Genomic DNA, 23931 nt, shown 5'->3' with positions numbered 1-23931 from the left:
TGGTGGGCCTGTCGGGAGAACATCCTGAAAGGAGAAATGTTTTGGCAACCATGGCCGGAGATAACAGTAGTCACGGATGCCTCACTCACGGGGTGGGGAGCTCACGCCAACGACTTGACCATCAGCGGTCGTTGGTCTCCATCGGAGTCCAGACTACATATCAACCTGTTGGAGCTGAGAGCCATCAGACTAGCGCTGAAGGCTTTTCTGCCGTCTGTACGGGGAAGAAACGTCCTAATAATGACGGACAATACAGTGGCCATGCACTACCTCAACAAAAGAGGAGGCGTAGGCTCACTACCACTGTGCAGAGAGGCGATGCAGCTCTGGTTTTGGGCAATTCAGGAAGGAATCTCTCTATCGGCAATTCACCTAGCCGGAGAGAAGAACTTGACAGCGGACGCTCTGAGCAGGCAGAGCACAGTCTCTCACGAGTGGGAGATAGCTCAGGAAGTCCTTCAAGAGATCTTCGCCCTTTGGGGAACCCCTCAAGTGGATCTGTTCGCCACCAGTATCAACAGGAAGTGCGACAGATTTTGCTCAAGGGAATTTCCCCCGAGAGGAGCTCTAGGAGATGCGTTCGTAGTGGACTGGGAGTTCCCACTTCTGTACGCGTTCCCTCCGGTCCCTGTCATTCCTCAAATGATCAGGAGGTTGAGAAGGTTTCGGAAGACCATGATCCTAATTGCCCCGGATTGGGCCAGGAGAACGTGGTACCCGGACCTTCTAGACATGTCCATCTGCCCTCCAATTCGACTGCCATACAGAGAGGATCTTCTCTCGCAGAAGGAAGGTCAGGTTCTCCATCCAGCCATCAAGACCCTCAACCTTCACGCTTGGTGTCTGAAAGGTTGAGGTACAAGGATTGGGACCTTCCGGATGATGTTATGGAGGTGTTGCTTTCGGCCAGAAGGCCGGCAACTAAAACTCTATACCGCTGCCGTTGGAACAAATTTTGCAGCTGGTGCAGAGAAAAGAATATTGAACCCTTTTCTTGTGGTACACCTATGGTGTTGTCATTCTTACTTTACCTGGCTAATTCAGGCCTACAGGTTGGCACAATTAAGGGCTATCTCGCAGCGCTATCAATCTTTAAGCGCACTGCAGAGGAGCCTTCATACTTCAAAATTCCATTGGTAATACAATACCTAAAAGGATTAACTAATGTTTATCCCCCGAAACCTTTTCAAGTTCCCTTATGGGATTTAAACCTAATTTTAAACTTCCTAAAGGGTGCCCCTTTTGAACCACTACACTCTTGTTCATTGAAGCTTCTCACCCTCAAAACTGTTTTGCTAATAGCATTGACATCTGCTAGAAGGGTTAGCGAGTTGCAAGCCTTATCGTGTAAACCTCCACATACAATCTTTTACAAGGACAAAGTTGTTCTTCAGGTGAAGCCTAACTTCCTCCCGAAGGTAGTCTCGGAGTTTCACATCACTCAGAAGATTATATTACCTTCTTTCTACCCTCCTCCTCATCCGGGGAAGGAGGAAGAGAGACTGCACAGGCTGGACCCTAAGCGAGCCTTGAGCTTCTATATCAGCAGATTGGCTAAGATCAGACAAGCAGACCAACTCTTTGTAGGTTATGCAGGACATAAGTTGGGCCTTCCAATAACAAAACAAACCATCTCCAGATGGATTATTTTAGCCATTCTGGAGTGCTACAAATTGGCAGGAAAGGAGCCTCCTCAAAATCTAAGGGCTCATTCTACCAGGGGTATCGCAACATCCTCAGCCCTTCAAAGAGGGGTGCCAATTCGAGATATATGTGCGGCTGCCACATGGTCGTCCGCACATACATTTACCAAATTCTATAGCCTGGATTCCTCCTCTAGTCAAGAAACTAGATTCGGCAAGGCTGTGTTACACTCTGTCCATTCTGGAAGGGTAACATAACTTTTATTACTCCCGCCTCCAGTCACAATACCACTGCTATGGGAGTCTATCTAAGATAAGGAATACGTCGGAGGACACAATCCCTTCGAAGAACTAGTTACTCTTACCTTGTAACGTTCTTTCGATGGGATGTTCCTCCGACGTATTCCTTATCGACCCTCCCATCCATCCCCGCAGTATGACTTCCTGTGGGTTTGCAGCCTATGCTCCTTCAAGGTGATTAGTCTAATCCAAAAACATTACTGGGGACTACAAAACGGAACTGAGCAACGGACGCTGCGCGCGGCCTTTATAGGCAGGATGACGTCGACGTCGGCACGGAGGCCGTCGAGGGTCATCGACTCGGCGATCATCGACGCGCAGCGCCCTCTGGCGAAAAAATTTTCCGAGGCCAGCAAAGCTGAAGGATTTATATCTAAGATAAGGAATACGTCGGAGGAACATCCCATCGAAAGAACGTTACAAGGTAAGAGTAACTAGTTCGTCCTTTTTATACAAGAGTCAAAATACACTAGCGGGGGAGAAAGAAAGATCTTGGTTAGAGGGATCGGTGAAGCGGTCTCGGCATCCGGCCCCCAGAAGAAGGGCGGAGTGGGCATTTTGTTAAGAAGGTCCTTGGGGATCCAAATAGAACATGTATATAAAGATAATCAGGGGAGATATGTGGCTCTCAAGGGCAAATTAAGAACTCGTCCCATCACACTCTGCTCAGCCTACGCACCCAATCAGGGACAATCCAACTTCTTTGAGCCCTTGTTTGATTTTTTGGAAAACTTGAGGGAAGGCAAACTGATTTGTGGGGGGGACTTTAATGTAGCAGCAGAACGAGAACTTGATTGGCACCCAGTACAGCAAAATACTCACCCGCTAAGCAGTCTCCAAGGAAATAAATTCCTTAGCCAGCTTTTTTAAACAAATGATATAGACGGAATGTCACTGAACACGATCTGGGAAGGTGAGAAAGCCACGATTAGGGGGATCTTAATATCAGAGGGGGCGGCCAAGAAAAGGCTTAGGCTACTCCCTCCTCCTATTCTTGCTAGCTATCGAGCCACTAGCAATTAAACTCCGAACGGATAAAAACTGGTCTGTATTCACCTGGCAAGGGGGAGGAGAAGACCGTCTCTTGTTATATGCAGACGACCTCCTCATATACCTTAGCAACCCTGTCACCTCCTGCCCGATTGTGTCCCATACCCTCAAGGAATACCAAAACATTACCAGCCTGAAGTTAAGCAATCAAATAACCATTTACTTCCCGATCCAGGGAGGCAACGCCGCGATCCCCAAAACCTGTCCCTACCACGTCTCCATTCGAGAGTTCACATACCTAGGCATATGCATTGACCCAACCTTAGATGGATTCCTCCAGCTCAACCTACAACCTGTACTAGACAGATTTAGCAAGGACGTCTCCCACTGGCAATCGCTCCCCCTAACATTAATGGGCATGGCAGCCCTGTTCAAGATGATGACACTCGCAAGACTCCTATACGTCCTACAAAATGCTCCACTCCCCATCCCTCACGAAACCTTTCCACTCAGACAAGAACTTACGCACATGGCTTTGGGGGGGGGGGGCGAGAAACCCAGAACCGCTCTCACAACACTCCAACGCTCAGTATGGGAGGGAGGCATTGGACTACGATGTATGCACACTTACTATTTAGCGACACAGACCGGGGTGGTAAATGAATGGTTACATGTCGAAACCACACTATCACATATCCGCATTGAGACAGAGGCTATGCACCCGGTACCACCCCTCTAGGCCATATACGCCGCCAACAATCGAATATCGAAAATGCCAATAATGACACTTCTTATCCGCCATGCTTGGAGGGAAGCACACAAACATATTGGCTCGGGAGCAAAACCAACACTAGCCCAACATATATGGTACAACACACACCTCCCAGAAATACAGAGAATGGGCTGTTTCGAGAGCTGGATAAAGCGAGGGATAACCACACTGGCACACGTGATCCAAGAGGCACGCCTACTAGAGTTCGGAACCCTGAACGCCAAATTTGGTCCGACACCTATGGGCCGGTTTCAACACGCACATTTCGCCCATGCCATACACACCCAATTCCCAGACATAACCACTATACCTCCTTGCTCCCCCCTGGAGAGCAACACTCTTCCGCAACGTATCCCCTCTAAAGTCACCTCCACGCTTTACCAAGCCCTTAACTGTTTCAGAACTAAAGAACTTATCAAGTTGAAAGAGAGATGGGAAAGGGATCTGGGCGACCTGGAACCGGAAGACTGGGTAGATGCATTGATGTTCTCCCGGGAGATAGATATCGAAGCCAAACTAAGACTGATACAACTTAGAATACTTCACCGCTCCTACCACCTTCGCACAGCCCTCGCCAAATGGGGGGAGGCCAGAGATGAGACCTGTCTCCGATGTAATCGGGAGATGGGCACCTTTTTCCATATGATCTGGGACTGCAAGGTGTTACAAGCCTTCTGGAACGAGTGCATTAATACGATCTCCAACACAATAGGATCACCAATTATAAAAGACCCCAAAATGACACTCCTGGGAAGCTGGGGAGAGGTCGACCTCACTAAACATGAAAAGTCGTTCCTAGCGGTGGCATTGGGAGCAGGGAAACGACTGATCGCTGCAACCTGGGGTACGACAGACCCAATATGTTTGGACTGCTAGATCAATGAAGTAAGTAGGTGCGCATCTATGGAATGCTGCATCTGCAATGCGTTAGGCTGCCCCCGAAAATTCAAAAAGATATGGGGGAAATGGCTAGACATGTACTGAGAGATATCCCCCTACACTCCCCCCATCCTCCCCCGACACCCCCTTCTCCTCTCGCCTCACCCATGGACACATGACACAACCTGAACTGCCACCCATTTCTGTGTTTCGGATGTACCCAAGGTACCCCTATGACCTTGCTGCCTCTTATTGTCAATACTGTCAGAACTTTCTGCTGAATGCCTATGTTTATGATGTTTTGTTGTATGAAACCAAATAAACAGAGTTATAAAAAAATAAAATGCTACTCGAAGCTGTACACGGCTGAGGGCAGTAGTGCCCCCTCAACAATTGAGGAATACTTGGCCACCCTCCCCCGCCCGCCAATTGCCGAGGACCACTTGGACATGCTAAATGCTCCAAACACCGCAATAGAAGTACAAGGAGCCATCTCGGCCATGAAGGCGGGCTCGGCACTGGGGCAAAACGGGTATACACCAGCCTTCTATAAAGCAAAATCCAATACTCTATCCCCCTTTCTCGCCAAACTGCTCAACTCAATCTTAGTGTCTGGGCAGCGTCCCCCCACACCCCCTCAAGTCCTTTACTGAATCTATAATTATTGCTATCCCCAAGGAAGGCAAAGACTCCTCAGAATGCGCATCGTACCGTCCAATCTCCCTAATAAATATGGACGCTAAGATCTACTCCAGCATCCTAGCCACCCGCCTAGCACTAGTCCTTCCCCAACAAGTCCACTCAGATCAAGTAGGATATGTGAGAGGTAGGCAAGGGGCAGATAACATCAGGAAGACCTTAGACCTCATAGTCACACTCCGAGAAGCTGGGGATGACCCCTCTTACTATCAGTACATCCCGAAAAGGCATTTGACCGTGTAGAATGGCCTTTTCTAGGAGCGGTCCTTAAATGGGTAGGGCATGGAGCCATGTGGATACAAGGAGCAGAAGCGCTTTACCAATTGGCCCAAGCCAAAGTTTCTATTAATGGGGTCTCCTCAAATCTCTTTAACCTCACACAAGGCACAAGGCAGGGCTGCCCGCTCTCGCCCCTTATCTACGCTCTAGTGGTAGAGCCCTTTGCCCAAGCCATTCGGTCTAATTTCGTGATCCGAGGCATTCCCCGAGGGGGCAAAAAATACAAGTTAGCCATGTTTGCCGACAACATCCTACTGTACCTCACCCAATCATTGAATTCCATCACTGCCTTCTTCCGAGAATTGTCACGCTACAGCGCCCTTTCAGGCTTCCGAGCAAACCTCCAGAAAACCATAGCAGTCCCCCTAAAAAAGAATGTTGAACTATTGGAACTCTTAAAAACTAACTGGGGCTTCCGAGTACAAACTGACCATGTCAGGTATTTGGGAGTAAATATTACAGTCTCTCTCTCAAACCTCTTCGAGGCCAACTATACACCCCTATGGAAGACCATTCAAATGATATCAACAGATGGCTCAAACTGCCCATGTCGTGGGCAGCACGCTTCACCACCATGAAAATGAACATTCTGCCAAGATTTTTATTTTTGTTCCAATCCCTCCCTATCATCATTCCAGAGTCATTCCTGGCAGAGGTAAAACGCACTCTACTGAGATTCCAATTGGTCGATAAAAAGCCCTGGATCCAGGACTCCACATTAATTCAGCCCAAAGAGGGGGGAGGTATGGGATACCCAGACCTAGAAGAGTACTACTGAGCATCACAACTCTGGATACTCCCAGACCACTTGTGGGAAAATCCCAAAAAACAGTAGGTAGCAATAGAAAATTACATTTTCGCACTAGTCACGCTGGGAGAATGGCTGTGGGTTCCATTATCGGCCATGACGCAAAGAGTTAAAGAGCACCCCGTCCTCAGAGTGTTGTGGTCCCTCTGGCGCCCAGCTCGAGCCATGCGGGGTGTAACATCTTGGCCTTCCCCCCTTAGCTGCATTTGGCCCCCCCCATTCGAGTCTTGCTGAGTGAAGTTCACGGTTTCAACCCTGGTACGAAGTTGGGCTCACCCGGGCCAGGCAGTTGTGGAAAAAGGGTTCATTTGTCACCCTGGAAGAATTAAAAGGTGACCTACAAGGTGTACATATGCCCCCCATGTTTTTTCTCCAGGTAAGAAGTGCCTTGAACAACGCTCGTCGGGGCGACTCCGTAAAGCGCACTCTGACACCGTTTGAGCAAATACTAAGCACCCCCCAGACAATGAAAGGTCTCATTACACGAATGTACAAACCATTGATTTCCAGAGACCACCTCCAGCGCCCGTCATCAGAGGTTAAGTGGGATACAGAGCTGGCAATAGCAACCCAACCAGAGATATGGAGGGTGATATACAAGGAGGTGTGGGCATCATCTATTTCTATGCAATATAAAATGCACAATGCACGGCTACTAATGACATGGCATTACACTCCCTCAAGGCTATCCAAAATGTTTCCGGGCACATCTCCCTACTGCTAGAGAGGCTGTGGAGAACACTGTGATTACTGGTACCAATGGTGGAAATGCAGTAAGGTACAGATATTCTGGAAGGAGGTTCTGGGTTGGATCCAGGCAATAGACAGGGTTTCCAGGGAGCCAACTCCAGTGCTGGTTCTGTTTGGTGTTGAGTCAGATGAGGAAGAATCGTATGAGTCATTGTCACACATGACACACAATCTGTTACTAGCGACTAGAGTGTGCTTGACCATTAAATGGAAGTCGGCTGCACGGCCTTCAAAAAGAGAATGGTTAATCAAAGCACATGCCATTTACGAAATGGAAAGCCTTACAGCCGCAGTACACAAACCCTGCAGAAACATATACATGATATGGCTGCCTTTCTTAGAATATTACACAGCATACTGGGAACCCACAGACTAACCGATTAAACCCGTTACTGTAAACAATGAGCGAATCTAAAGGAGTCGCCCCATAATGCCCGTTACTGTTAATCCCGAGTAACATATACACTTTGCATACTGCGGAGCGAAAAATATTTATGGTAACCGGCGCAGTGTGAAGAATTAACTGTTATCTGTTTCTCTGTTCCTTTTTTCCAGTGAGATGGGATGAGTGGGGGAGGAGGGAGGGAGGGGCTTACAGCACAAGCCTTATACCAATTCCTGTTTCACAGTTGCCTAGTTATTAAGATCTCGAGAAACCATTGAATGGTACTGTGAATCTAACATGTATCAAAACTGTCTTGTTGAAAAATCAATAAAAATATATTTAAAAAAGGACAGAAACTGCAAAATCCTGACGGATATGTACACCTCAATGCCCATCTCCAACAGCCGGGGTTGGGGTTAAACCCTACACCATTAGTCAATATAGAACACAACACCAATCCAATATTGATGGATACCAGCGATCTTAGCACCATTATTGTAATGGCGGTTGATAACCGACATTTTTCCATGGATCTATGAATTTAAATGATTGGACCAATCCCCAAGGACTGTTTTGACAATGACCGTGACAATGACTTACCAACAGACAGGATCTTCACCCGGCAAGGGGGAAATTTCCTGGTGTACTCTTCCTGCCCTTACAGGGAGGAAGAGGTGATTTGTGACATCAGGCAGGATGAGGTGATATTCCAGGTCCACAATAACTGCCTCTCCTACCTGAAACCCTCTGTCCAAGTCAACACTCTAACCAGAGACCTCTCCACCCAGCTCGAGGAGGCCGCTGAGAGAGCAAAACCCTAAGTCTTTCCAGGCTTCAGGCAAATGGTTGAAGAGCGGGTCAACCTGGCTTCTGCCTGTGAGACTCCGGAGCAAAAGCAAAAGTTGAAACAGGTGTTCTTAGATTTTCAAGATCTCTTTGCTGTGGACTCGTACGACTGTGGTTGCACCAGAATCCATACAACAACAATTCCCACAGACCGTGGAATGACTCCAGTGTTTGTGAAGCAATATCGCTTGTCTCTCGCATCCATTTAGTCCCTGACAGAAATCATCAAAAACCTTGAGTCCTGTGGGATAATTCGTCCAGTCCACAGCACCTTTAATAATCCGGTGCTGGGGATTTTAAAACCAAATGGCCAATGGAGACTCTGCACAGACCTTAGGGAGCTAAATAAACGGGTCCACATGTCCTGATGGCCCCTCCCCTACATTGACCAAGGACTGGCCCAGATCCAGGGGTCATAGGTATACACTGCCATTGACATGATCAATGGGTACTGGACCATGCCCGTCAGTAGGGAGGACCAATACAAGCTGTCCTTTACCTTCAGGGGCCAGCAGTACACATGGACCCGGACTCCCTTAGGTACATCAACTCCGGCAACAAATTCAACATCTTCCTACATAAGGCCATGCCCGACTTGGGTGAAAGGGGTAACCTGGCCAATGTGGATGAAGTCCTGATAAAAAGCTCAACGGTGGAGGAACACATAGCGGAAATCCGTTATGTTCTGACCCAGTTGAGGGTTGCCAGAGCAAAACTGTCCTTCCAAAAGGCACAGTGGTACAGGACTCATGTCAACTTCTTGGGACATGAAATAACTCCTGAGGGTCTTTGTCCCCAAGAGAAGAAAGTGGAAGCACTCCTAAACTAAAAGACCCCACAACTCTGCGTGAGCTAACAAGCCTCCTTGGACCGACTAATTACAGTAGGAAGTTCCTTGAGGATTACGCAGATGTCACAAGACCCCTGATCCATCTGTTGAAGGGGAGGGGTCAAGTGGAAGTGGAGTCCAGAACAAGCCAAGGCGGTAAAACAACTCAAAAGAAGCCTCTCACAAGCATCTTGTCTAGCTTACCCTGTCAAAAACAAGGAGTTCTTCTTGGAGACGGGGTTCTTGAATACATGCTTGACAGCAGTATTTTATCAAAAGCATGACAAGGCCAATAAAGTCACCTCCTATGCGAGCAAGACTTTTTAATCCTCTGTGCAGGAAAAATTCAACGATTGTGAGAAGGCACTCCTGGCAACGGTGTGGGCATTGAAAAATTGCAGCCCGTTCATCCAGGGGGAACACATCATAGTGGAGACTCCACACCAGCCTTTGCAATACCTCCAAAGTGACAGAATCCGGGCCGGAAATGTGAGTAATTGTAGCATAATTCCTGGATTCTGTCAATGCAAGTCTTTCCTGTGGAGGTCAGATATGGCCAAAACAAGAAGAGTCCCCTCACGCAAGGTCTGGCTGACTTGCATGATTGTGCCAGAGAAAACTGTCTGGAGGACGAAAGTCTTAAAACCCAGGACAACATGGAGGCGTGTTACGAAGGATTTCTGAACTCTGTCCAGGGGGGGGGGGGGCAGAGGCTCAGAAGGGCAACCTAGTTTCTTGGAACAGGGTAACCTCTGGACAAGCCAGACCAATCTGGGTAGCTATGGCAGGCGGTGAAGACTAAGTCTCAGGAGGGGTGAGGGTGACTGAAGGACCTCAATGAGCACACAGAGCAAGGACACTTACAAATTACTCCAGACAAGTGTTATTTTAAAAATATAGACACATTTATTACAAGGCCTTTGTAACAGACTATAGCAAAGAACCACAGTAACACTAACTAAACCAATACATCACACTCAATACAATATATATACACAAGACCAGGAGGGTCAAAAGGGATGACTGCATGAAGTATGTTGACAACCTAGAGGGGACGGAAACAGGCAGTGCAGTTAATCTTTAGACCCAATTCAACATGAGTTATTCACCTAACTAAGATGCAGTCCAAGCCCTAAGAAGAGTGGAGCCTTGTGCTCAATAGTACATGTGTGCCAATGCACGTGGTTGTTCCAATGGACAAAGCAGGGTCTCTTTGGGGGTCTCTAGCAGCTCGGGAAGGTGGATAAGACGATGTGAAGAATAAGTTCCCACTATTCAAGAAGGACCTCCACTTGAAGGCAAAAGCAGTTCAAGAGTTCGGGATGGAGTTGCTATTTCTCAATAGCAGTGGACAGGAGCGGAGCCCCAAGGGGCCACTCGTGCGTAAAGTTGGGCTCTGGCACTAGGGGCCACCAGTTGGGGTAATGATTACTCACCAGTCCCTTAGGCAAGGAGGCCCAAACTTTGGCAGGTTAGTCCAATTCGGTTGCAGGTTCGACGGCAGCAAAAAGGTCGTCTCTGCACCTTTTAGTTCCTGAGATCCAGCGAGGATTCCCAAACAGGACAGTGGCGATTTCTCTGCTCTGGGGGGGATGAATCGCCCCAGTTTCACTGCAGCAGGCTTCAGGGGCAAGAGGGTCATAAATGCAGCAGACTTGCAAAGGACGTCGCGGCAGCAGGGCAACAGGGTAACCGCGTTTACTCCGGTCCGGGCGCACTCGTCTCACTTCGCACCTCGGAATGTCAAGTGTCCGAAATTCGGTGTGAGGGTGCCGTGGACACAGAGCTAGCAGTATATGTGAAAAAGGCACATGTTGTGCTGAAACACGTGTAATCCTCAAGGGCAACCCACCACCATACAAATCTCAAACATTTCTGTGTTATAAATTAAAAAAAATCATATTTTTCTCAAACCACAAACGTGTGGCACAGATTCTTAGTGTATGAGGAAATCTTCCTTTCAGGTTCAGGACATAGTAAACCCACATCGTAAAGCTGAGGTCGTGTCTCTAAAAGTCCAACCAGCTGACAGGAAGGCGGTAACGATCACCACTGTCCAGTCCAGTTGTAAGACGCGTGCCTAGCTTAAGCCTGACCCACCATATAATCCTATGATATCACCATGCCTTATAAATAAGGGAGCCTGACAGAACTCTGGAAATCTCTTCTGAATTTTCCAGCGCCTGCGTATCCAGATATTACACCTTCACTCTGCAAGATTCCAGACCCCACTGCCAGAAAAGGGATAGTTGACCCAGGCCTTCCTATCCAGGCAGAACCACCCTTCAGCACTAAAACCCCATAACAAAACCCCACTAACTTCAGGGAGAAAGAGAAAGGTGGATGAGCCCGCTTTGGGACTCTCCAGTGCCGCCTGCTTGCCCTGCTTACCCGCTCCATCTAGTTGAGGCGTCGCTGTGCTGTGACCAGACCTTTGCCCAGCTGTCTTTTGCCAGGAGAGCCTGCTATCCGGTGACCAGTACTTTTTGAGTACAGAATTTGGTTTGCTGTCCCAAATTCCAAACTCCAGCGCTGATTGTGAGTATGTTTATTATTATTTATTATTATTAATTATTATGTCCCCATCCCATAACAACACATAGCATACCTCATCTTGACTCCTTTTTTTTTTGCCCTATTTTCTAAGAAATCCTATCCATACCCTGAAAACTTGTTTAAACTGTTCTAATTCTCTGTGCACCCTGTCCTTGTTTTTCTATTGTTAACGCCATTCTTTCATTTCCCCATCTTGTAACTCCGTAGCAATATTTTGATTAAATTAATTAATTTTCCCTAAAGAAAAGGAGTACACTGCGTGAAGGGTTACAACTGCAGCGTAACTTTTATATTCACGGGTGGCGGTCCTCTTTTCTAGCCATGAAATCTTGTGAAAGTAAAACTTTTCCTTTCCTTCCAAACTGATTTTAATTTTTAACTGCTTTAGTTTCCTAAAATCGAACCTCATTCCACCTTGAAAATCTCATTCAATTCTTCAGCTATAGCCATCCTTTCACATCTATATTGTCCCTGTGATTTGCCTCTATCCCCCAGCCCAAATACCACATTCCAATTCAGAGTATTTGACCCGTTTTTCTGAAAAACCGTTTTTGACATTTAAAACTGCGAACTAGAAAAAATGCAACTTTTCCATGTTTGATTTGACTGCACTGTGTTTTTAATTTCAACCTGCTTTGTGAACTGTATGTCTTTGGTGATACCTTAACTTGTAGTTGCTAGTGATATGACATCCCTGAGACTGTGACAAAACATATGTACATTAATTAATTACACATTTAATTATTTGTTAAAATCAGAGTGTCATTTTAGGCCATTGCAAAATACCTGGCTACCTGCTGCTTCTTTCTATCCACTCAGAATTAGATTAATTGTAAGTTGAGAGAACATTGCAGGGGGAAATCGTAACTCTGGTGCTATCTATTCTAATCGAAAAAGTGCTCCTATTCATTTGTGCTCTGGATATGCTCTTGTAGAAAGTTACCCAAGTGTATTTCAGTGGTTTTCATTGTAATTATCACCCCATTGGTGATTGCTTCCCAATATAAAAATGGTGTGATTTTCTTTGAAATTAAAATGAATAAATATTGTGTTACCACAAAGCGGCATGGTTCATGGTCCACTGTGACCCGGGGTTTTTTTTAAAAGGGGGTGTGAGACAGGTTGGGTATCGGCTCAATTTTTTAATTCGTTGAAATTAAAGAAAAACATTCTAATCGCGCGCTACATCTAAGGCTGAGGGCGAAGGTCCTGGTCCGGTGTGTGACGCCCGGTTAGAATCCTTCACAACCTAAAGCAAAAATGGACATGTGTTTACGGTTCATAAGACAAAAAGTTATTGGGAGAATTTATTGGACCCCAGAAAAATTGCATAACCTTAAGTTAATGAATAATGATGAGTGCTGGAGTTGTGGAAGGAATAGGGGGACTTTATTACAATTATTCTGGAGCTGCCCACGGGTGCAAACTTTCTGGTAGGAGGTTCTAGATAGAATAGATATCGTTTTAAACATAACTATTCCTAGGTCAGCTGCAAATGTGATTTTACTACTACTTAGCGGAAGATGCTTAATTGCAAGGAATATGATGCATGGATTGACAAGGCCTTGGTGGTTGCTTTTAAGTTAATTCTAGAGTTTGCAAAAGCAGGAAAAAAACTGTTATAGAAGACTGATTGGTAGAAATGCAAATATCAAAATATGAGAAAGCGTTGTTAGTAAATAAGGGTCGCCAAGATGAACAAGTGACCCCTGGTAACGTTCTTTTCAACTGGATGCTCCTCCCACGTATTCCTCATCTTTGATATTCATATATCGCCGGCTTTGTTGCTTCGGCAAAAGAATGAGCGCAGTGTGCACTGTGAACGTTCTTGTGGCGTCGATGTCCCTCGAGTGCTGCCATCGCGCGCCAACGTTACCAGCAGTACAAATAGCTTGTGCAGCGCCTGTTGCTTAAAGGAGAGTTCCGGGACTTTTTTTTTATTGTCCCTACGGGTCGGCCATGTGTTTGTAAGCATAAATCGGTAGATCGTAGGAAACTTTCCTATGGACCTTACCCGACTTTTCGCCCCTTATCGCACTCGAAATCAGCCTCCATTTTGTGATAATCCTATCATTCCGCCGCATCGACCTGGCTCACCTGCCTTTGCGGCACTAAATCAAATCCCCCGCCCCTGAGCCTGACATCAGCAGACGCGTACTGCCCATTTCAAGCACGTCTCGTGTCAACAATCGCTGCGCCTCAGCTATTGACGTGTTGCCATGGAAATGGCAGGACGCCTCTTTCCCCAATAAGTATAAACAGACCGTTTCACAACATACAGCAGCAGATTTTCGATTCCATTCCTCTCTCTGTGTTACTTTGAGTATTCTGTGACTCGTTTCAGTGCTCTGGTCAGCTACCTTCGCCGCTTGTAGCCCGTGTGAACAGATACCAGTACCACCGCTATAAATTATTTTACTATCTTTACCGCACAATGGCCACAATAATGCCGTATATGTACGAGCCCGAGTACACCGAGGAAGAACTACTGGAAAGGCAAGCACGCGAAAACGATGGGGATTCGGACGGCAGTTGGGAGGACCAGTCAACGGATGAAGAGCCTGGACCATGTCGCATGGACGGCGTCTCCACCTGGTGCACGTGCAATCGGTGCGAGCTAATGCCAACTGAGGAGGAGAACTGCTGCTGCCGTGAAAATTCCGGGTGCTTGGCCTACATTTCGGAAAGCGAGCAAAGTCAGCAGGAAGGCGAGCAAAGTCCGCAATGCATCACCGAGCTGCCAGAGTTCAGGGAAGCCTGCCTCTCACGGACAGTGTTGAGGATGATGATGGTGCTTATGCACGAACTTCGTGGCACTGTTCGTCCGCGTAATCCGAGTAACGAGTAAGTATACTCTGTTTGTGATGTCAGTGATGCCACCACTATTTCATGGTCGTCTCCCACATATAAAATTACATTTACATATCATTGGAACGCATGTAAATTGGTTCCATATAGTGCATTTTCTAGATATAATTTTTTTCTAAGAAAAATGACATGTGTTACCTGAATCGACATTGATAAGAAAGTTTGGTCAGTTTAATACAGTTTGCATCTTTTTTTTTCACAGGTGGTACAGGCTGGTGGCCTATCGTTGCTTCACTTGGTGGCTTCACGGGAGGCTCGGACACCGCGTTCGGAGAGTAATACCTGCCTGTGCGGTACTTGCCATTAGACAACATTTCCCCAGTGACAGTGGACAATACCGCGGATTTTCCCTCGATGTGCTGCAACCTCAACTTTACAATGTGTAATGTTTATTATTTATGTTTAATTAAAATCTAAAATAAAGCCCAACATATATTTTAACAATGGTTGTTTTGATTTTTTAAATGAATCTAGTGTATATTCTCCTGGGAGGGTGAGGTATTTATAAACTCACCCCCCTGCCTTCCATGTAGTAGATCCTGCAGCCATCCTCTTACATTCAGTTAGATGGCCTCTCCTTGGTGAGGCCCTGCGGCAAACGGGTCTTGTCTGCACGACCACCGCCCCGATCCACCCCCCGCCCTATCAAAGGCAGTTCGCACCGGGGTACTTGAGCTGCTGGCAAGTGGAGCTGTCAGGGAGCGATAAAGGCCAAGAGGTGCCAAAGACCATGTACACTTCAAAGTGGTCTATAGAGCATGGGTTTGTTGTTCCCATGTCTACCTCCAGACCCCGTGTCTCCTGCCAAGCATCCCCCTCACGCTGGACGGCCCCCTGCAATCCACATAAGTGTGTCTCCATTCACGAGTCTTCCTGTGTCTTGTCTGCACGACCACCGCCCCGATCCACCCCCCGCCCTATCAAAGGCAGTTCGCACCGGGGTACTTGAGCTGCTGGCAAGTGGAGCTGTCAGGGAGCGATAAAGGCCAAGAGGTGCCAAAGACCATGTACACTTCAAAGTGGTCTATAGAGCATGGGTTTGTTGTTCCCATGTCTACCTCCAGACCCCGTGTCTCCTGCCAAGCATCCCCCTCACGCTGGACGGCCCCCTGCAATCCACATAAGTGTGTCTCCATTCACGAGTCTTCCTGTGTCTTGTCTGCACGACCACCGCCCCGATCCACCCCCCGCCCTATCAAAGGCAGTTCGCACCGGGGTACTTGAGCTGCTGGCAAGTGGAGCTGTCAGGGAGCGATAAAGGCCAAGAGGTGCCAAAGACCATGTACACTTCAAAGTGGTCTATAGAGCATGGGTTTGTTGTTCCCATGTCTACCTCCAGACCCCGTGTCTCCTGCCAAGCATCCCCCTCACGCTGGACGGCCCCCTGCAATCCACATAATGCCACGACATATACACGTCATTCATTCACAAACACACCCCTGGTTCGAATTCTTTATAACCCACCTCATATTTCTAATGAGAACTTCTTTGCGCTTTGCTAGTCAACCCGTGAAGGTGCTGGTTATCTGCTCTTCGTCTCTGTGAACTTCCGTGACCACTTTGAGCAAACTCGTCAGTTTGCAACCTGTGAACTGCTCCCTGTTCTACGACAAGAAACTACTCTGATCCCTGCATCTAACTGTTTGTTCGTCAAGGTAAGTCCATGTACCATAATCATTTTGCGTCCAATTTTTTAATTTATATCTATTTGCTAGTAGTCATCAAATTGCATCCATGTTTTCTTTTCGTTCACGACAGTACATGCAAGGAACTAGTCACATGTTCTGAGTTTAGTCAAATTACTTTTTCTATTTTTTGAAAGTTATTGAAATACTTATCCGCATGTGAATAACGTGTATAGTTCCAAGAACCAAAACGGACCTTGCATTGAACCTTTTATGTGTCATTTACTGTTTTAACACATTGGTATTCATAGAGAATTGTTGATCTTTACTTTTCAGAACTTTCCATAATGCCTGCCTGTTCCATTGGCGGTTGCCCTTCGAAGACCCATAACAAATCTGAAGGTACTATAATGCATGTTTTCCCTAAGACAATAGATCAGATAAGAGGATGGGTCCGATATTGCGGATATCCAGCCTCTGAGCTAGAAAGTAGAGTCCTAGAAGTCTTTGCGGACAAGAGGGGTGATCGATACCGCATCTGCAGCAGGCACTTTAGCCCAGACATGTACTCCACATCATTGCTAATAAAGAAGAAAACACCGCGAGCGAGGCGAAAATTGCTCTCAACCGCTATTCCCACTCTATTCGTCCACATGCCTCCACTGGTGAGTCAAGTTTACGGATCTAGTTCTCGGCCTTGCGGTAGTGTGTAGCAGTAGCTAACAATAATTTCCCCATTTATGTATCCACTCAATATGAAGGCGGAAGATTCTCCATCCGTGTCGTTATTGCAGTCATCAGCCACTTCAAGCGCCTATCGGGTAATCTTACTTAGCTATTCTGACACTGACTTGTTTTAGGCATGTAAATCAATAGTTTTAATTGATCGTGTAATTATTTTACCTAATGGTACACCCTTGTACTCGTCCTCTAGTCTTTGTTTTCAGTTATAATTATTGTTATCCAAAATAATGCAAGTACTGTCTTTCAGGGAGATGCTGAGGAGTCCAACGCATTGACGACAACCGTAGATGTCACTCAGATGCTCGAGGTACGTTTCTTTCGTTTTTAGCCATTGATATGTCCTTCTGTCGTCGCCCTCCTATTTGTCTTCTTTTTTCAATATTGTGTTCATTACTAATGAAAGTCCTATGTTTCAGGGAGTCGATGGAGCATTAGTCCAAGTAGAAGGGGGAGCATGCAGTTACGGGTCGGCGCAACAGCTTGCAGAAGTGTGCACCGCAGTTACATCGTCCCTTGATGTTCTTATGCATTTCGAGGTATGGATACTGACAGTTCGATCAAGCGAAATCATATGACGTGATTACATCCGCTATACTTCCTTCTTTATTAACGCAAGTACTATGTTTCAGGGAGATGACGGAGCTTCTTCTACAAGAACATCACCCCTAGTAGTTGATGCAGATCTCTGGGTGGTGACACTTCCAACGATCGAGCAAATCGAATCATATTTACATATCCATTATTTATTTTAGACAACTGATCATTTGTGCAGGTCTATTTAGATGAGCCGTTGACGCCTGCTCAAAGTTTATGTTCTTTTTAACAAAATAGAAAAGCATACTAATGCAATTACTGTGTTTCAGGGAGTTGCTGAAGCGTCATCTTCAATAATATCATCAATGGAAGTCTATGCGGAGCCCGAGGTATGGATCTTGACAGTTCAATCTAACTAGATCAACAATGCGTGAACTATTGTCGTTTGAATGTTCTACACAATGCGTTCATTCGTGTTTTGCTATTGAGATGTACGTATGGGTATTGGTCCCCAAGTACATTTTGTGTTTTCAATATTATTATACATACTAATGAAAGTTCTATGTTTCAGGGAGTCGATGGAGCCTCAGTGAGTGATGGATGTGCTTATCATGAAAATATAGTCGTTGCAGCGCGAGAGGAAGTGGAGACATGCACACACGAGTCGGAGCAACAGCGTCCAGATGTTGAAGTTCGAGGCAAGAAAGTTTCAAAGAAAAGAAAGCAAAAGAAGGTTAGTGTCCTGTTCACTATATTATGTTGTCTTTCACTGTCAATAGTTCAATACTGTAAGTTGTGTTTAAACTGAACATCCCTTTTCTAATCTGTCCTCTAGTTGCGAGTGGGTGTAAGAACTAAATCTACACAGACAGTGAAGCGAACGAGAGATGTTGCTTGTCAAACCTTTTGGCAGGGACTTGAGACTGGAGATGCATCGTGCCAATGGGAAGAATATGAAGTGATTGACAACGGAGCTATACCACCACCAGCCATTGATAGTGAATGTCCTCCTGGTAGTTTGGATGCAGTCGGAGATCAATTCACAGAATCCACACCCGCAAAAAATAAGAGCGCGCGAAAGTTGAAGACATTGTTTTTTTCTCCCATCTCCGGACAAGGAACAGATGTTGCAATGGAAGAGAATGACGTGGACGACAATGAAACACCATCAATATCACTCAGCATAGCGGAAGACGATATCAGAGATTGTACCTTTCATGCGAGTGACATGTCCTCAACGTTACAGGCCGAACCAGCTGGGATGCAGAGTGAAAGTATAAGGAAAGAGGCCAAATTCATTGTATTCGATAGCTGTTTGATGGATATTATTATGATGATGAAATGTGGGCATTCGGTTGGTGGGGAAGTATGTGGGGAGCCATTGATTAATGTGACTCGTGCAATTCGAGGCACTAACCTTAAAATACATGCCACCTGTACACAATATCATCCGTTCGCATGGTCTGCACAACCCATGCTGGGGCAACTGCCAGCAGGCAATCTACTTTGTGCAGCGGCCGCACTTTTTAGTGGTTCAAGTTTTAAAAAGTTACAGTATTTCTTTCAGTTTGTGGGAATCCATTTCATTGCGAAAAGTCAGTTCTACAAATACCAAACCGATTATCTATTTCCAGCCATCAGCGAAGCTTGGAGAATGGAAAAAATGTCAATGGAAAGTACATTCGCGGGCAAACGCTTCAGGCTAGCCGGTGATGGACAGTGCGACAGCCCAGGATTTTCAGCCAAGTACTGCACCTACCACTTTCAGGACATGGAAAGTAAGAAAATTGTGAGTTCGGTGGTCGTGCAGGTGTCACAAAGTACATCCTCAGTGGCCATGGAGAAAGTTGGCTTTGTAGCATCATTGCAAGAACTACAATCGCGGGGAATGGTGATCGACCTGATAGCCACGGACAGACACGTTTCAATTGCCAAGACAATGAGAGAACAGTACAAAAATATAAATCACCAATTTGACGTTTGGCATCTTGCAAAATCAATCAATAAAAAATTGTCTGCTGCAGGTAAAAAAAAAGAATTGCAAGGTATTTCACAGTGGTCCAAGTCAATCAGCAACCATCTTTGGTGGAGCTCAAAAACATGTGAAGGGTCGTTGGAAATTCTACTGGAAAAATGGCGGTCAGTAATGTTGCACTGTAGCAACGTACATCGATGGTCGACAAATGAGCATTTCCACAAATGTGAACATGGCCATTTGTCCACAGAGGAGGCACGGAAGAAGAAGTGGTTGATTCCTTCATCACCCACTCACAAAGCCATTGAAAAGATTGTATTTGATAAAACTATAACAAAAGCTTTGAGGGGACTCACGGAATTCTGCCACACAGGAGATTTGGAGGTGTTCCACAATATGTGCCTCAAGTACAGGCCCAAAAGATTGCATTTTGGCATGGAAGGCATGATAAATCGGACTCTTTTAGCGGTCTTGGCACATAACCATAATGTTGGCCGTCAACAAAGTAGGACGACCGGAACTTTAGGGACGCTTCGCTACAATAAGGCCTTCACTAAAAGAAGTAAACAATGGGTGATCAAACCAGTGTTTGAGGATATGCAATATGAGTTTATTGAGAGACTTATCGTAGATGTCCTCGATAGGCACATACATGGAGTGGTGAACGAACCTATGCAGGGGACAACTGCATTGCCACCCAACATTGCCTCTGTTCCATGTCCACCTAAAGCAGAGCTCATTGAGAAATACACATCACGGTTTAAATGATTGTAATTTGATTGTCTGTTCTCTCGAGTCTCCTCATGTTGCAGGCCCATTGCAATTAAACCAAACAGTAATATAAATCATTTTTACAAAAATTATAGAATGTTTCCGTATTGCAAAAACATGGCCGACCCATAGGGACAATAAAAAAAAAGGCACGCAGACAAGATGTCCCTAAAACTAACTGCAGCTAACTAGAAATGTGTGCTCGCTCAAAGTGAAGGTCAGCTGCTTTGATGTTTTGCTCGGGTGGCGGAACGGCCCACGACCCAATATAAGGTTCTATTGTGATTTGACCTTGACAGGCCGGGACCATCCTGAAAGACTAAGAAAAGATAATGAATAAAATTTCAGAAACGAAACGATGAGCCACGTTCATTAGAAGAAGTAACGTCGGCAAAGAAGGAGTGGTGTTTCGGGTCTGCCCTACACAGAGACACAATGGAAAATGCAAATATAATGTAAGTAACTTTTGATGAGTTTATACCGCAATTTCATTACTATACAGTGGCTTTAAAGACGGGTTCAGTTGTACTTGTTCGTTCTATGTGGCATATTGTTTTCTACCGCGCACTATCTTGAGGAGAAACATCTGCTTTTACTGAAGCACCTCAAAACCTTCCTCTTTGCTTCTGCTTTCTCTCTCCCTCTCCCCTGCTACAACTGGTCCACTGTCTGCGACCTCAGTCCTGGGCCCTTCCACTCTCCACCTGCACTCCCCCCCCCCTCCATGCCTCGCCACGCCTTTAAACACTTGTGTACACCCAGTAGCGCTGTCCTCGCTATGAAATGAATAATTTTAATAAGGATCTGATGGTGAGACTAATTTCATTTTTTATGTTTTTAGGTACATCATTCACTACTGTCTGTGTCACGAGTACCAGACACCGGCGGACGGCTTCTACAGCCGCCAGTTGCTTCTCCGCGTGAACAACGTTACCACCCTGACCATTTTATGGGACGATCGCCAAGTACAAGTATGCCCTTACGCGGTACTAACGGTTAGATGCAACATACCTACCATTGTGGTGGCCTAGCGCCTCGTTGTTGGAACAGCCATGCGATTATCAGTGCGACAGAAGAGCTTATTTTTATCGTAAACCAACACCCTGTGTACTGCACACGAACATCGCTTCCCTCAAGACGAACTAATTTGGATCGAGAGCAAAGAAAAATGCAAATCGCTGAATATTCTCTAAACATTTGATGTCCAATAAACGTACTTTGCCAAATGTACAATCTTGCCGTTTGCTTTTAAACCACGGTTTCACATTCCGAATTGTGGTGCTGTATTGTGAGATGCTCTAAGACCCTGTGTACAGCAAAGGACCATCGCGTTCCTCAATACGAACTTTTTGGAACATGAGCAAATAAAAATGCAAATCGCTGAATATTCTCTAAACATTTGATGTCAAATAAATGTACTTTACCACATTTACAATCTTGCGGTTTGATTTCAAAGTACAGTTTCATATTCCGAATTGTGGTGCGCTGTATTGTGAGCTGATCTGTGTTGATTTCCGGGGTCTGTGTGGAGTCGCGTAGAAGACGCCTGGGCGCGTTTGCCTACGCAGCACAGTCACGTCACGGATAGAGGCGGGGAATATGAATGTTTTGATAAAGTCTGTTTCAGGGGCGGGGGATTTGATTTAGTGCCGCAAAGGCAGGTGAGCCAGGTCGATGCGGCGGAATGATAGGATTATCACAAAATGGAGGCTGATTTCGAGTGCGATAAGGGGCGAAAAGTCGGGTAAGGTCCATAGGAAAGTTTCCTACGATCTACCGATTTATGCTTACAAACACATGGCCGACCCGTAGGGACAATAAAAAAAAAGTCCCGGAACTCTCCTTTAAGTTCTGTTTTTTTGTTCACATCAATCGAGGAACTAACCAGGCGTGCCCCAGACCGCAAGCTCTCAGGAAACGCAGAGTGTAATTCACGTAAATTGTACGGCAGGGTAGGCTGGGAGGGGTGATGAGGAATATGTGGGAGGAACATCCAGTCGAAAGAACGTTACCAGGGGTAAGTAACTTGTTCTTCGAATGGATTGTGTCCTCCCACATATTCCTCATCTTTGATAGACTCCCAAAGCAGTGACTATTTGGAGGAGGGCGTACTATTTAAATTAATTGTGAATCGAATGGAGGATAAAAAGACCTACTTGAGAGGAAGAGGAGTCTAAGCAATAATGCTTGACAAATGTATGAATGGATGCCCAGGTAGCCGCTGATCAGATGTCATTTATAGGGACACCCCTTTGAAGAGCCGCGGAAGTTGCCATGCCCCTCGTGGAATGAGCTTGGAGCCCTTCTGGCGGGTCCTTACCACAAGTCTATAGCATTCCCCAATAGCCAGTGTGATCCACCAGGATATGGTTTGTTTAGTTACTGCAAGGCCCCATTTAGGGCAGGTATATCCCACAAAAAGTTGATCATCATGACGAAATGTTGCCATTCTTGCAATGTAAAAGCTTAGAACCCTTTTTGGGTCTAGCCTATGCAGCCTCTCTTCCTCCTTGCCCAAACAAGGAGGAGGGTAGAAAGTTGGTAGGGTTATATTCTGGGACAAATGGAAGTCAGAGACTACTTTCGGCAGGAAGGATGGTTTTACTCTGAGGACGACCATATCCTTATAATATCTAGTATGAGGAGGCTGGCATGAAAGAACCTGCAACTCACTTACCCTGCAGGCTGATGTTAATGCCACAAGAAGAGCAGTTTTCAGAGTTAAGAGCCTTAATGGGCAGGAATGTAAAGGCTCAAAAGGGATACAAGTTAGAAATTTTAACACAAGGTTTAAATCCCAAGCAGGGACATTAAATGGGACTAGAGGGTACACATTAGTGAGTCCCTTCATAAATTGATTAAAGCTATTTTGAAATAGGAGACCTCTTCAGAGAAGTGCTTACAAATGGAAAGCACTGCCAGGTATCCTTTTATGGTTCCAATCTGGAGCCCCAGATTAGCGCCAAAACAGGAAAGAAAGCCCCATAGGGGTTTCACATTGAAATGGATCCACATTCTTGTCCTTGCACCAGTTACTGAATTTATTCCAACAACACCGGTACAAGGATTTGGCTGCTGGACTTCTGGCCGAAAGCAAAATTTCCATTACGTCATCCGGGAGGTCCCAATCCTTATATCTCAGCCTCTCAGAAACCATGCATGAAGGCTGAGTGTCTTGACCTCTGGATGGAGAACCCAACCTTCCTCTTACGAGAGAAGATCCTCTCTTTGTCGAAGACGTATTGGAGGGCAGATGGACATGTCCAGAAGGTCCGCGTACCACATCCTCCTGGCCCAATCTGGGGCAATTAGGATCATGGATTTCCTGAACTTTATCAACCTCCTGATCAAGTGAGGAATGACTGGGACTGGAGGAAACGCATACAGAAGTGGAAACTCCCAGTCCACTATGAACGTGTCCCCTAGAGCTCCTCTTGGGGGAAATTCCCTTGAGCAATACAGCTTGCACTTCCGGTTGGTACAGTTGCAAACAGATACACTTGAGGGGTTCCTCAAAGGGTGAAGATCTCCTGAAGGACTTCCTGAGCTAGTTCCCACTCGCAGGAAACTGTGCTCTGCCTGCTCAGAGCGTCCGCCGTCGTGTTCTGCTCTCCGGTTAGGTGAACTGCCGACAGAGAGGTTCCTTCTTTGATCGCCCAGAACCAGAGCTGCATTGCC

The 23931-nt window shown here is 46.1% G+C and overlaps 1 protein-coding gene across 1 annotated transcript in view; it reads right to left on the bottom strand.

The window, feature by feature from the left end:
• Window positions 1-23931, bottom strand: part of TBC1D16 (TBC1 domain family member 16) — a 1332482-nt gene that overhangs the window by 524571 nt on the left and 783980 nt on the right. The window lies entirely within an intron of this gene.

The sequence above is a fragment of the Ambystoma mexicanum genome, chromosome 3q, assembly GCF_040938575.1.
Source record: "Ambystoma mexicanum isolate Mex_15411 chromosome 3q, UKY_AmexF1_1, whole genome shotgun sequence".
Classification (NCBI taxonomy): Eukaryota; Metazoa; Chordata; class Amphibia; order Caudata; family Ambystomatidae; genus Ambystoma; species Ambystoma mexicanum.
This window is presented reverse-complemented; position numbering and strand designations above follow the sequence as displayed.